We start from the raw sequence: 12762 nt of genomic DNA on the forward strand, positions 1-12762 counted from the left end.
TAAATCCTGTTGGAGGAGAAGACAAAGAAGACTTAGCTGTGTTGGAACAAAAGAACACAATTCATATCCCAGGGCATTACTGCATTGACTTTGCTGGGGAGAACTTGATCCATCCAGGGCAAAAATCTCGAGGATCCAAGTACCAGGTATGCTGTTAGCTCCACACCAGACGATGTTGCTTTGTGCAGACTTCTCTCTGCCCAGAAAGCCTCCTGTAAGGAAGGAAGCTACATAACTCTCCAGAAAATCTCCACTTTAATACATTCTCTGTGAATATCTCTATGCTTACATTATTACCCACTCTTTATTTCTCTCTTCCAGGTCTATGCAAATAAAAAAGGACATTTTCATTGTCTTCATGCAAAGGCAATTGTCAAATCGGGCTGAACAGTGATTTTAAGTCACAAATATTTACTGTCAAATTGGGAGATGCACATATTTAAGTATAAGACATTGGACCTGTTAGAGTCCATTCATTAAAGCAAAGGTAAAGAGGGACGTGCTTTGTCTCTTGAGTTCTTTTCTTTATGCTGTGGTGAGATGGAAACATGCGGTCCTGATGAGGACAGCTTCTCCACAGGCTGCAGCCTCTTTCTCTTCCTCTGCACAGCTTGCCTGGGGAAGGGAGAGGCATGCAAATTCAGGTATTGCTCAGACAGCCAGATTATGAGATGGAGGCTTTTGCTTTGCCTTTTTCATCAGAGGTGTTTACCATTTACCTGGGAACGTCCACATTTAACCATAATGAAATTACTAATAAAATTGCAATATTTTAATCCTACCTTTTCTTCTTCACATTACAAGTCACCTTAATTTCTCTTGCAGATTCCTTTTACATTTTAAATAGGCAGGGAGAAGGTGGACAATGGAGCAGAGGAAAAAAAGAGACCATAAAAACTGGAGGAAGAGAATGGGAGGAAAATAAAGAGTAAAAGGAAAAGTAAGAGCAGAATTAGCATTTATTATTTCGTGTATTGCCTGCAGCATAATAACACAGGAGGTCTCTATTCTTGCAAAACCAAGTTGGCTTTTCACTGAGAACTATTTACAGAGGGATGGCTTTTGTGTTGTGTGCAAAGGGTAGCTTCAGTGTGCCTTCTCCAACATCCTGCCCTCGCCAGCTCCTGCTCTCATCTAATGAAAAATTCATTGTACTACTTTAAAAAAAAACTCTTTTAAATAGTGTAGAAATAAAGACACAGTGTGTCTCTTGGGCACAGATGATTGTTCACTACTGTGGGCAAGGCAGAGGCATTACATAAAGCATTGCACCCCATACTGCTCCGGTGGGGTGTTGTAATGAATTCTATGTAGCACCATGGCCTCTCCTAAAAATATCCCACTTGACTTACTTATACAGCAAGCCTTTGGGATGGACAAGTAAGTAATAAAGTAGTTTTTGTCATGCAAAGCCCCTGTAGTTTTTTGGATCCTTCAGATCTTTATGCAGATACATCCCAACAGATGTCTTACCTGGGCAATTTCAGTATTGAGCTAGGAAGAAGGTAATATACCACTGTATTCCTGGGACCCAGTAGTAGCATAGAGAGGGTAAGCTTTTGAGTTTACAAAAGCTGTTTTAAATCCTGTTAGTTGAAGGCTGAGCTTTGCTTTAATCATAGCCTGCATGGCAGTGACATTACTGATTCCATATCGGGTGCGTGTTTCACTCCTGCCTCCTCATGAACAAACTCGATACAGCTCTTTTCATGTAGACAAAAAAAAAAAAGGTCCATTTTCTTTTTTTTCCAGAGGGCACCCCTTGAAATTGCTCACAAAAGGATGTGATAAGACATTTTTGTAGAATATATTAATAGCATCAAAGTCCCTGACAAAATGGCCAATCCTCTAGTGGCAAAGTATTAATTTTTAAATGTTTCTCTTCATTAAGAGATCATCAAGAGCTACAATGTTGTAGATTATTGTTTCAGGACACTTGAAATTATGCTCTTGCAGCAAATTTCGTGCTGAAATGAGTGACAATTGAGTACTTACATGAACTAGCAACTTTTAATGATTATGTTCTAATACTAGCAATTAGCCACTGCTCTTGCTTCATCATTCCCAGACTGCCACTGTAGTGAAAGTTTGTCATTTCCCTGGCTGTTGGCAGTTGGATCACAGGTCAGGAATGTGTCTTTATGATGCTGACAGCTGCAAAGCATGGAAAAAGCCTGTCACCTAAAACCAAACTGAGTTTAAACGGTAACCATACCATACTGAAGAGGACTGGAAACTCAGTTTTGTTTCTGGGCCAGGGTTCTTCAGCAACGGGGCCTGTTTGGGGTTGACTGCTCTTAAAATACGATCTTTTTTTCCCCCAGAAGAAAAACAGCTGATTTCCTGAATTTTTCAACCTGGGACACCTAAATGCTATCATGGAAGGAACGCTGAGATCGTCTAGATTTTTTTCAGCCTGCATCACTTGGATCTCCTTCAGTTCATCCTCTCATGCTTACGGTGTCAGTATGGCTGACTGGTGTCACTGTTCAAGATGATCTTTTCTCCCATTTCATTCCTCTGACTCCCTCCCCCAAGTATAATTCACTCATCATTGGTTATCACCTACACGTGAGTATAGCTGCTTCTATAACTATTGCTTTCAAGGAATCAGAAGTGGTGGTTTACCTCTTGCATCAGCTCAAAGAATCGTTCTGGCATTGATAAACTCCAAACTTGAGCACACTTTCAGAGCTGTGAAATCACCTGGGGAAACTTGAAATTTTCTGAAACAATTCACTGTGAATTGTTTCCTACTACAGGAGTGTCTCAAACTTCTTCCTAACTCCATGGGATTGAAATGGACAACCCTTACTAAAAAAAAAAAAAAAAAAAAAGATTCCAAGATTTGTTCTCTGTGAAAAAAATGCCATTTTTTTGAGTGAAATTGCAAGTGCAGGCAAAACTGTTGGGGAACAGTGGAATCCATTCATGGAACTGCATTAAGTGGATGCTGATCTCAGTTCCAACCCTTAAATTAAATTAAAACATACTCAATTTTGATTTCAGGAGAGTTATTCAACATTATTCTAATTATGAATAAGATCATACACATGGAGAAGCTGTAATATTTGTCACATATATTTCTTATTAGTATTTTACAAGGCAGATCTCTGAAATAATGTTACCCGGAAGAAATATTCAGACATTTCTTTGCTCCCATTTATCCTTCCTCTTAGGTAAATGTACTAATAAGACAGAAGTAAGTTGCAGTGAATGAACTACAAGTAAGTGCCATGTTAATGCATCAGAACATAGTATTTACTCTTATGTCTGGGTTTTCAGAGAACAAAAGCAGCTGCAAACTGACTTGTCAGTCGATCTCATGTTAATTAAGTTTTACCTGCAGGCTGGAGTCCTTCCCTACAAGCTGAAGGACAACGGTTCCTTACTGTTATAAATAATCCTTCTCAGGTGCTCTTGAAGGAGAATGGGATCCCTGTTTTACAAACAGGAGCGTGAAGACAGAGGGAGAAATGAGGTGATTTAGCCAACAGCAACTGATGCAGTGCAGGGGAGCATGTGGCTTTATTCCCGTAGAGCCCCTCAGTCAATAGACTGCAAAAATGTTTGTGTTTTTTTGTTCAGTTGCTACCCTCTGGAGCTCAGCTATCATCTGTTAAGGGAGTCTAGGCAGCCCTTTAGATATAAAATGAGAACAAAACACTGTCTTTAAGAGAAACATGGAGAAAATGCCTGTGACTTTATCAGGAGCCTCACACAAGTTGCAGTTGGTCTGAAAGCCCCAGCTGCTGGACTCCTGTGATTATGCAGAGCTCCATGCTTGAAATGAAAAGGAAAAGAAAGCTTTTGGCTTTTGGATTTGCAGAGGAAAATGTAAACATGGTAAAGTGCAAGACATCTTCTTTCAGGGTGTCSATAAATACAGTTTTTATGTTGTCTTGTGGACAGTTCTTAGCAAAATAACAAGTAAGTGATGAAGATCACAATATCAGGAAGACTGGTAGGAAATTCATAAATATAGGTGCATTTTCAAAATTGTGTGATTTGTGCAAGGGGTAAGAACTGGCATGATTTTTGAACAACTCCCCTCATTCTACTGTCCCCCTGTCCAGTATAGTGCAAGAGGTGGTTTGCCTTATTTGCAATRAAAATGCATTGCCAACTCAGTCAACTTTGTGTCCACCATCACCCCTAGGGCCTTTTAACCCAGAGCTGCCATGGCCTGGAAGCTGGCTGTCTTTGAGTGATGTGGAAGACAGTTCCCTCATACCATTCCCCTGGGCTAAGCTGCCCTGGACTTGCAGCCAAGAGCTATTCAAAGAGCCCCCTGCCCATTTGCATGGGTCTCAGGCAGACATCTCATCATCGATAAGTACAATTCATGATCAAATCTTCACCTTGTGGGCATCACTGTGGAAGTTGGAGAGATCAGAGAGAGAGCACAGAGGGCTTCATGTGCAGAACAAAGCTTGTGCTTGGCATGCAGGCAAGGTGCTGGGAGTTCTCTGATATATGTGTGCTGACAGATGGCCTGACTTGAAATACTGTCTCCAAATTCCATTAAGCCCTAGGAAGGGAACGGGCAGCTAGCAACAGTGAGGAAGTAAAAGGTTTCTCATTAACCAGCCCCCATGCTTCCCAACCCCTGCACGCAGCAGCTGGTGGAGTGTCTTTTCCGGATGTCAGTTGTATCTCCATCTGGCAGGTACTTTGAAGCCTGCCAAGATGGGTATAAATAGAAGGGCTTTTAGGGGAAAATGGCAGACCTCTGCTACAAAGCCTGCACATGCTGAGTTATGAGGGCTCCTGGTGGCTCTTGCTTGAAAGCAGTGGATGTTTTAGGATCAGCATGGATGACAAAGTTAATCTGGTGGCTGATTTTGAGGGCAAACCACTGCCTTGTCTCCATTTTGAACTCTATAAAGAATAAACCTGGAAGCGGGGCAAAATCTTTTTTCTTTTTTCCTTTTTTTTTTTTTTTTTTTTTCCCACAGAAATAACCAGCAAGGCTGATTCGGTGGTGCCAGACTAGGGTCAGTGTCACTGAATTGTTTGTATTCAGGGCCCCAAAATGAAGTTTCAAGGAAGCTGACTTTAGATCTCCTGGAATTTGAGCAATGTTGCAACAGGATTGTTGTATAAAAGCCATTGGTGTGCAAAATCAAAGGGAGAGAGGCCTTGATATGTGCACCTTTAACACCCTTGTTTGCCCACACCTTTTGGGATATTATATTGAAGAGCACTTTTAGATGTGGTCTTGAACAGAGAAAGATATTTAGATTTGCCATTAGTGGGCCAGGTTCAGTTAAAAATCAGTGGGGTGAGATGGGTGCTAATTAGTGATTTTAGATGCTAAATTTGGGTGTAGGTGCTCTGGTTTCACCTAGACCTTGCAATAGGTGCCTAAATCTATTGCTCAATGTAACCTTTAGTCTCTTTGACTACTTTGACAACTCATCTGTTGAAGCTGAGGTATCTTCAGTATCATGCTTTATCTCTGTGCTAGCTATCTGAATTCCTTCCTGCAAAAAGTGGAGAGATGAGATATCCACTAAGGTGGACATCTGAAGTTGTGTGAGATGGATCCTATCTCTTATATCCATTCACTAGTTCGCAGGAGAGCCGGGACTAACTAAAAATGATGCAGTAATTGAGGCTCAAGTCCTTGCAATGGAAAGCCAGCATCAAATGTTCTTATGAGTGTTCCCTATAATAATGCAAACTCGGGGAAAAATAGTGCTAATTTCTTTGCTGACACACTGCAGATAAACAGCCAAGTTTTAGCCTTTGAGAAAATACATATATAGTTTTTTCCTGGTTCGAGTGGGAGATATAATAGGGTAATAATGACTGAAAAGTGCTTTCTCAAACTCAGTCCACAAATGATTAAGGGGCTGGAGCACATCCCATAGGAGGAGGAGCTGAGAGAGCTGGGACTGTTTAGCCTGGAGATGAGAAGGCTCAGGGGGAATCTGAGCAATGTGTAAAAAGATCTAATAGGAGGGCATAAAGAAGATGAGGCCAGACTCTTCTCACTGGTGCCCAGTGACAGAATGGCAGGCAATGGGCACAAACTAAAATCAAGAAATTCCACTTGAACATAAGAAAACACTTCTTTACTTTGAGCATGTTTGAACATTGGAACAAGTTGTCCAGAGAGGTTGTGGAATCTCCGGTCCTTGGAGATATTCAGAAGCCATGTGGACTTGGTCTTGGGCAAAGTGTTCTAGGTGACCCTGCTTAGGCAGGGGAGTTGGACCAGGTGATCCCCAGAGATACTTTCCAACTCCTACTGTTTTGTGACTCTATGGTGTAAAAAGGAGATCCAGTGAGAAGGTCCACACATAAGCTTGTAGCTAGCCTTGTAACAGTGGTATAGACAACAAATTTCCCCTGTGGTGCTTTTACTCTCAAAGTAACATTAATCTGTAGCAGGTCACAAGCCCTGTCACTGCCTTAAAAGAGACAAAGCTGAGGACAAGCCAGTTCTGCAGATATGACAGAGAGAGTGGAGAACATCTGTGGTGTTGTCAGAACACAGAGACAGAGGTGTGTTTACATGGAAACTGATAAACCAGAGGTCCAGGATGGGTCTTGGCAGTGTGCAATATCCATTGACTGGGAAAATCAGAAAATGTACGAAGGATAAAGTCAGCTTGGAGTGCAGAATGTGCTCATGACTCAAGCTCTGGTTAAAATATTTGGGCAGATGTGATTTTTCTCTTGAACGATGAATGTGATTCTTCTTTCTGCTCATTGCAAATGGTTAATCCCACTGTATGCCCAGAAGACACTATGGAAGCATTTTTGGCTCACATGAGTGAGGATACTAATGGAAAATGGAAGAATCATTGCCTCCCACTTTCTTTGCATGCTCCAGGGAATGCTGATACAACATCTGACATGCCCGCTGAATGCATAAGAATAAATATTTGTTTAACCATTCTACTTTCCTCTTAGGGAAGGGAGAGATGCTGGAAAATGGCTTTTCCTAGGTGATCTGGATCTCAGGCTATGATGTAATTGTTGGGGTTTTTTTTGGAGTATACATAGGATGTGATACCCCAGACAGCTGTGATGATCCGGACTGCATCTGTTTTTCTCTACTACTCTGCTCCTGAAGTAGCAGACAATTGAGGATTAATGAAAGTGTGTCCCAGAGACCTGGCTGATGCCTCAGTATTTCATATGAGCTGTTTCCTGCTGGGGATATTCAACCATGCTGCTATATTTAACCATTGGCTCAAGCCAGCTTAATGCTTATGGGTAGAGTAGAAATGAGCATGTTGTAGCAGAACTGCTCCCTTCAGGTACAGAGGTCCATTGTGTAGGCATCTGCATCCAAGCTCACTGATTTGGCAGATGCTGTTTGCTTAGCAAGGAGACCTTGTAGAAGGAAATTTTCTTTGGAGTAGACATCTAAAACCACTTCCAAGAAGTGCTTATTGCTCTCTGTTGATTGTAAAGGGAGTATGCATTATCAACTCAGATGTAGATGTGCTTGTTTAAAAGGGGAAAATAAATCCCACTCCTTCTAGTCCTGGTCTCCAAGATGGTCAATATGATGTATTGTGAATTTTCTATAATGGATGCTTATTCTTGCAGTGCATTTGGTGGCAATTCCAGGGTGCAAAACTAATCCTGTGGGGTGAAATTTTGTTGGGCGGGATGCATATCCTGGTGCTTTCTCTCACTTTCTGTGAAAATATTTGGCAGTCATTTGTTTGTGTTCCCTACATGGGGAAAGTGGTTTGAGAACTGCAAGTGCTAAAAAAGGGTATGTCCTGCAGCACATGTGTTTGTGAATCTCCATGTCTTTGTCAATCTAACATAACTCTAAGGTGTCCTAGCGATCAGTGCAATTGGTGTGAATCATGTTTGTGTCCCACAAAGCTCGAGGAGCTGAGAATAGTAACACCACAGGCTAGTAGTGTGATGTGTTTTCAGCACTTGCAGTGTCATGGAGCATCTTCTGGTGTCATGGGAGTGGGTAAGTCAACTGACCTGATGCTCACCTTTGATAGCATTTTTTGCTTTGCATAAGTTGTCCTTGGTATTTTTTATTTACCTTCCTTCCAGATACAATAGCCCTCATTTCCTTAGAGTGCTTGGGCACATACCAGCCTTTCTGAGACCTCACCATGTTTATTGTGAGCTCTCTTCCCACTTGGGATGTCCATGCAGCAGCTATGCTGCTATCTGCTGGTGTGCAAAGAGAAATCTTCCAGGCAGAGAACACAAATCACCTACTTGTTTACTGATTTTCTGTATTAAATCCTGGAAGTTGAAGGCATAACAGGGAGGAGGCGAGCTAGTCCTGCAGACTGCTTGTGAACGCAGCCGTGTTGGTGGCACGAAGCCAGCTGGGTTGCCCTTTGACAGTGTGGGACTGTAAAATGGGTTGGACTGCATGCACGCACCATGCTCGAGTGCCTCGGGAGCTGGCTCAGAGGCACAATGTAGCACGCTCCAAGGCACGCGCTTTCCTTTCATTGATTCAGCAAGCTGTTCTTTCCCGTCTGCTGGAGCTTTCAGCCTTCTCTAGGCAGCCTGAGCAGCCCCTGCCAAGACAGGATGAATGAAACTCTGGTAATTACTACAGCATGACTTCACTGGAACCATATTGGTAGGGTTCATCAGCAGCTCATTAATTAAATAGTTGCCATGGTGACCGTTGCTCTGGTAGCATGAAATCCTTTCTCCTCCCTTCCCCCTCTGCCTCTCCACTTCTAAGGTTTCTCATTCATATTCTTGTGTTTGACATGAATGAAGTCAGCTTGTCGGAGAGATTCACAGGGCTTGGAGAAGAGGCACTTGAGGAAAGACGATGCCATTTTCTCTAACATGACTGTCCCCTTGTGGACCTGAACGATCACCCAGCGCTGTCCTTGTCATTTACTTTCCCCAGAAACAGCAAGCCTACGTCATACCCATCCTGCCTGTTTTCTTTGGCTGCTTACAGCTCAAATCCTGATGGGTCCTGAGTATCTGTGTTATCCTGGGCCCTGGGACCAGCTCCTGTGATTGTAAGTGGTGCAGATGACAGGTAARGGACAGGGAACATCATCTACAGCCCACTGCAGAAACTCACTAGTTCACCAAAATTGAGCCATAGCCTGTGTGGGTTTTTCAWGCTTGATTAAATCACAATATCCTCTGGCTCTGAAGCCAGAAAGAGCCGTTGGCGCTTCCAGACTGCCCACCTGCATAGCACAGGTCAGTGACTCCCATCCAGTGATTTCCGCTTTGTGCCCAAAAGTGCTGGCTGAGTTGAGATTTCCTTTTCAGAAGATGTCTCATTTTTATAAATAAAAATGATAGTGATGGAGAACACCATACCCTGTGGCAGTCTTTCCAGGTGTTTAAGTACCTATTGCTGCTAAGAATCTGTGTCCGTGGCATGCATGGCGAGTCTTGTTTGGCATTAGTTTTCCCGTTCATGATTTTTGATTGCCTGTGGGCAGTCAGCATCTACCAACTCCCTTCTTCATACACAGCTGAGGACATTTCTAGTCCCTCTAGATGGTCCTTTCTGTCCCCTTAAGATCTGAGATAGATGGATGATTGAAAATGTTTTGTCCTGAGTTTGTCTTTCTGGCCAGGTCTAGCTGTTGATATTAAGGGAAGAAACACATCCTCAGTGGATAGCAAGATACGGCTGTATTTATTTTGTAGGGATGTTTTTCCAGTTCAAAGATCTTGAAATAAGTGACAGGGCTATGTTTCAGCACCCAAGAGCAGTGTTTTTGTAGCACAGAACTGAGAGTGTGTGATATGCAGGAGCATGAGGATGTACAGTCTGCAGGGTTGCATCAGGGAAATGTATAACAGTGAAGAGCCAAACCTGGCCTTGCCCATATCGCTGCTGGGAGTGGTCACTGGTGTGTGCTGTCCTTTGAGCTGTGTCCTGGGGAAAGACCATGTTAGCATGGGCCAAAATCAGGTGGCAGTGTGTGAATGGTTAAGTAGCTTGGACAACCAGGGTTCTGGAGTTCATCTTTCTCCTTGGCTCTGTTTCTTTTAACACTCTAGACATAACATTAGAAGTGGGGATGAAATTTGCCCTAAGGGGTGGAATATGTCCTATCTGCCTGATACTAAGTTTCTTCTTAACTTTCCTGGAGTGTCCCTGGCCATGCTCTGAAGGAGGSCACTGGAGCATCTACTAGGCTGAGCTCTAAGCAAAATTGAAAATTCACATGTTCCTGACTTGGCCTTATCCAAAAATGTGAAAAATGCGAGGTCTATAATATCAACTCTGCTTACTTCAATCATGATCTGTTCTGATTCTCTGCTTGCCCTTCCGAGGAATATAAAATTCACCTAAAGGTGCCATCAGAACTGTAATGACTGGCAGGGGTTAGCATCTACCTCCCATAGCTGCCGCGTGTGACTCTGCATGGGTGTTGCTATAAACCTTATTGAGCACAAATATAAGGCCAAGCACTAACTGACCAAATAGCCGTGGCATTCTGTTGCCAAAATATTTTCAGTCCCTCTGAAGATAAAGAAAGACACAAGAGCCCTAGCTGTCTCGCTGCCTCTAAATATCTCTGTAAGTGGCTAAGATRTGCTTGATTCTGGCAAAGATGCCTGTCCTAGAGCAGGGAAACCTCACACAGTTTTGGCATGCCCCTTTGTAGGTTGTCACTTGCTTTCCTCTCCCTTGAGTTTTCTGCACTAATTTTGTAATAACAGATAGTGCTGGATTTCATAACACAGATATACAACATGCAATTAGAAATTGCTTTGTGTGAAATAAAGTAGCTGTGAGTCATATCCAGACAAGTGAATTATCTGTTATTATTCAGCCAAGAAAAGAGACAGCGGTGAGCAGAGGAATGTGTGCACCCAGGGCTATGCATTGTTATTAGCATTTTGTTGCTATTTGGCATAAAGAAGAAAGAAAAACTGATACAATGTGGCTAGGTTGGGTTCATCGGGATGTCTGTGCCTAAACATCCATGTGATTGAATCCTCACAAGGAGGAACAGGAGCTATTCCTCTGATCCTAAGATGTGTCCAATGGAYCAGGGCAGTGTCTTTGCTAGGTCTCCTTCTGTTTCTGAAAAAATGGAAGACTATCTGGCAGACACAAGGAGTCTAAAAGTTAGGTGAAGCTAATCCCACATATGAGGGTTTAGCCCAAAGGGGAACTAATACTCCTTTGATAAGGAAGATAGCAACAAACAGGTTTTCAGCACTGCCCTTGGTTGATGTGCCTGGCAAATCTGTTCTATTTTGTCCCCCAGGAATGAAAGGCCCTGTTAGGAAGAAGCGCTCAGATGCACCAAAGCTACCAGGAAACATTTGGGAGAGAAAAGTTGTCAGCTGCATGAAACAAGATGCTTTCTGCATAGTATGTTTCTTATTTATAGCCAGATGATGGGCAACTTTTAGGCTGTGACTCTGCAGTCAGGCCAAGCACAAACTGAAGGGCAATTTGCATTTCCTGTATGGCAGTTAATTAGCCAGTGAGAGAGTCAGGGACCGTATATGAATAATGTGGGATGGGAGCACGCAGGCTGCCTGCATTGTACACTTGCACACTTGCTGCAGGAAGGGTGACTTTTAAGGCGTACTGTGAAACTAGAGGTTCTGCAAAGGAAGAGTTACCTACCGGGAGRGGATTGACAGCATTTGCTAAACAGTATCTCGCAGTTCCCAATGCTTAGCTTCAACTGCCGAAGAAGTTTGTTTTCCGTTCATTGCAGAGAACTGGTTGACCCTTCCTCAGCCAGTCACAAATGCCTTCATCTGTAAAATGACAGTGAGAAATGCTTAATCTTCCAAGATGAATCTAGCAGATGCTTCTCCCAGGAAATGAACTAAAGGTTGCAGCTTTGCTTGAGCGATTGTGAGTCAGGTATGAGTCATCTCTCCCTTGAAGGGCATATGGATGTGCTTTGCTGATAAACACATAAAGAGCACAAAGCCTGGGGTGAAAGGTTATCACATGAAGGAGAAACTAAAAAAAAAGAAAAGAGAGAGAGAGAGAGAGAGAGAGAGATGTACCCTGAACCCTCTTCTGTGGCCAGCAGGATGCATAAACCAGAGGTTATGTTGTCTCTTCTTTCTGAACTTCCGCTGTGTGCGTGTGCGTACTAATGTGTAACAAACAGACAAAGAATCTCCTGTTTTAAGGGGACTTGGCTATTTCAGTCATATGAACTGTTTCTGTTGCATCTGATTGCTGCAAGATGCCTTAAGCCCAGGGAAYTGGGTATTCTGAATAAAGCACAACTGCAGCCGTTTTTTGCACGCTAGAGCAAGGTGGTCTGGGTATGGATTAAAGTCATTTGAAAACTCAGTAATTGATTTGCTTTAAAAAACTCGGTCACTTGCAGGTGATAGGTTTGGAAAGCAGGATGGCTTTTCAAATAGAAGTGATCACAAGTGAAGGAAGTCAGTGTAAGACTGACTGACAGTGCTGGCCAAAATTACCTGGCCTTGTGCTGTGCAGATCAGAATAAGGGATCACAATAGTTTTGCTTGGCTTTAAAAAAATCACAAAAAGAGGTACTGGACCATAAAGATTTGGGTGTAAAACTGGCTCCTGGAGCAGACCACATCTGTTTTTAGATGAACCCGCTGGCGCAGTGGTAATCCCTGCTCCCTCAGGAGGTCAGAAGTAGGAAAGCTGGCTGCAGCAGTGACAAATTAGCATTAATTGTGCTTCATCTGTCGGAGCTAATCCTTCCCAAACGCAGCCAGACACTGATTTTCATATCTTGCCTTTCTGGCCATTTTACTATCAAGCTGCTTCTTAGTGATGTGTGTTTGTTTGTGGAAAAGGGC

At 42.9% G+C, this 12762-nt stretch overlaps 1 protein-coding gene across 1 annotated transcript in view; it reads left to right on the plus strand.

Moving 5' to 3' along the window:
* DUSP4 (dual specificity phosphatase 4) overlaps positions 1 to 12762 on the plus strand; it is a 104885-nt gene that overhangs the window by 10708 nt on the left and 81415 nt on the right. The window contains exons 3-4 of the mRNA XM_085310806.1: positions 826 to 940; positions 2325 to 2571. The gene's annotated coding sequence lies outside the window, so the exon portion shown is untranslated. The remainder of the gene's footprint in view (positions 1 to 825; positions 941 to 2324; positions 2572 to 12762) is intronic.

This window comes from Rhea americana, unplaced genomic scaffold (genome assembly GCF_003343005.1).
Source record: "Rhea americana isolate MKP2758 unplaced genomic scaffold, rheAme1 scaffold_326, whole genome shotgun sequence".
NCBI lineage: Eukaryota > Metazoa > Chordata > Aves > Rheiformes > Rheidae > Rhea > Rhea americana.